Raw genomic sequence first — 2,934 nt, forward strand, 5'->3', positions numbered from 1 at the left:
AAATCAGGAACCCAGAATAGTGCTGTGCATTTTCAACAAGTATCTTGAAGCGGTGTTGGAAAACCTTAAATTTGTAGCCAGTCAGAAGTGAGAGTCCCAGAGAATCCCAAGCTGGCAGCTGGCATGTGAAGTCTTTGGCTGACTTGACAGCCTGAAGGGTAGTTAGTTGTCCTTTTAATGTGATACCTGACCTAGCTTCAAGGAGTTAAGGTCCAAGAAGTGCTGAATTGGGCACCTTGTGTCAGAATTGAATAGAGAAGTGGAAAGTGATTTATTATATACTCATTGTTGGTGTCAGAAAGAAAAATAGATTTGATATAGTCATACATGGTTAATGTCATTGGTGTCAATGAAATGTAGACATACAAATGTTGCATTGGCAGTGTTTTATACGTACACACATATTACAACAATAAAGAAAGTCGAAGTATGTGAGACGAGAGGGTGAGAAAATACACCCAATGTGGTTGAAGGGAGTAGTGTGGGATTCCAAGGTCTATTCAGGAATTTAAGTGCAGGTGATATAGTTCAGAAACTTGAAGATGTGAAACCCTAGCTTTCACTGCGAAAGGGTCTGAGAGTAGTAACACAGTTCAGTATGTAACCTTATCTTAACTCCAGTCTCTATTGTGTCTGGTGTCCCTGACTCCTAGTTTCTGAAGAAGAAATTTCTAGTCTCTTTGGGATGAGTGAAGCTGGTAATGAGCTGAATCAAGGCATTGGATGGAAGAATGGGTGTACATAACGGGGTAAGTGAGAGGATCTAGAGATCTAAGCTACAGAGTCCCATCCAATTCACATTTCCAGCCTCTTGTTTTCCAAGGTGCAGTGTACCTCCAATGCTTCAGACTTCCTAGAGACCTCCTCTTGTCCATGTGCTAGTCTGCTTCTTTGACCTTTTTTTAAAAAAAACTTTATTGTGAATTAGGTGTAGGCTTTCAGAACAGTCTTAAAATAATTAAATCATAGTTTTAAATTAAATAATTCATACACATTGATTCAACTCAGCCATTGCAAGCCCCTCAATGTACTAATACCACTTCTTCCCCGTGTTTCCTGTTTCAATTCCTTTCTTTTCTAGCCCTTTGAATTTTGTCCTTGGGCAAATGCTGCTCTTTTGATCATAAATGGTTGATTTTTCTAATGAGAAGGTGAGTTCAAAAGCAGAATTGAAGGGTAAGGGTCGCAGTCTTCGAAGTATCACCGGTGTCTATCTGGCCAGTAAGCTTGGCCTCTTATGTTTTGGAGTTCTGTTCTAATTTTTTCCTCTACTCTGTCCAAGACCTTCTAATGTGTTCCTTTTCAGGGCAGTTGGTAGTGGTAGCCGGGTACCATCTAGTTCTTCTGATCTCAGGGTTGTGGAGACTGGTGTCTGCATGGTCCATGGGACTAATTACTTCCATGTGTCTTTCAATTTTCATCATTATTCCTTCTTCTGAACCAGGAGATCAATAGTTTTACCTTAAATGACTGCTCACTCACAAGCTTGTTTTTGTAAGCAGAGCAAAAAATAAGCCAAAAAAAAAAAAGGTAGAAGCAAAGTACACTTCAATCATGAGCAGGTCACCTCACGATTTGAGGAACTCCACCACTTCTTAGGGGTATGACATTGGATTTTATAGGGGCCGGGTAGCAGTATCCCATTGGCTCACTTCAGTCCCTACCCTGCTTTCCCACGGGCTCTTACTCGTGGTTCTTATTTCCGCATAATGGTGGTCTCCTATTCTACAGCTTGTGTACCTCATTATTATGTGGAGCAAGCTGGTTGATAGGTTATTTGGACATGATCTCTGGGTTGGATCCCAGAGATCCAACGTGAGGTAATTTGGGATAGGTCACCCAGACCTCTAGTTGACCCTGGCATGACTGGTAGATCTCATGAGGCAATTTGGGATAGCTCATTCAGACCTTATAAGTTATCCAGGCCTCTAGTGGACCCTGACATTCCCCAGAAGAGAACAGGAATGTGAATTCATTTGGGATATTGTGTGATGACTGATCTAGCTACTTCCGGCTGAGATGGAATGCAGGGCCTATATATTTGTTCGGAGTTCAGTCTCTTCACTTGCCCTAAACCTGTGAGTTGTCTGGTCCATCCTTGGAGTGGGACGGGACTGTACCCGTTCCGCACCATCAGTCTTACATGGGGCTGCTGCAATCTGAAAGAAACAAACGACCAACAGAAGGCAGACAGCTTGTTATTGGTTTGAGGAAGGGGAACAGCGAGCTCTTTGGACAGATATGCTACTGTTCATGGTTCAGATCCCACAACTGAAGCAGAATTCTTATTTCCATCTTTGTCTTTTTTTGACGCCATTGGCAAGAGAGTCGTTTTTCTAGATCAGGAAGCCTTAAGGCTGGGTCCTTAATTAAGGTTTGTTTGTGTGCTTTAAAAGCCTTTTTTTGAATGATGAAAATAAGGAAGAAATGGGTAGCGGGGGCACAGGGCGCTAACCCACCCAAGGGGAGGGTATTGTTTATATCTCCACAGGAAAAGAGGGACCAAACTTCAAACCAGTGCTCCAAGGTGTGAAGACAACATGCCGGCGCGGAGTAGGGAATCTAGGGGGCTGGTCCCAGCCCCCAGTACTAAGTGGATGCCTGCCCCTCCCCTGAGAAGAATGTATCTCAAACGATGGCACTGAATCTGCAGCTTCGGGAGAGGGATATGTCTGACCAGAGCACACAGGAGCGGATGACGGGGGAGGAGGAGAGACTGGGGCACATCCTGGCCCACCAGGCCTTGAGGACGATGACCCCAATTAGAACAGCCAGTAACAGAGAGGGCCACATGGCCAGCCCCACTATGGGACATGATGGCCCTCACTGACCCATGGCCCTGCGGGGGACAACACCAGAGACACAGTGTGGGAATTGCACCCGATCTGATCCCACCACACTTACGCAAAGCACTGGGGGAGTGCAGAGGAACAG

The sequence above is a fragment of the Echinops telfairi genome, unplaced genomic scaffold (assembly GCF_000313985.2).
Source record: "Echinops telfairi isolate 266 unplaced genomic scaffold, ASM31398v2 ScPeMD7_7457;HRSCAF=8495, whole genome shotgun sequence".
NCBI classification, from domain to species: domain Eukaryota; kingdom Metazoa; phylum Chordata; class Mammalia; order Afrosoricida; family Tenrecidae; genus Echinops; species Echinops telfairi.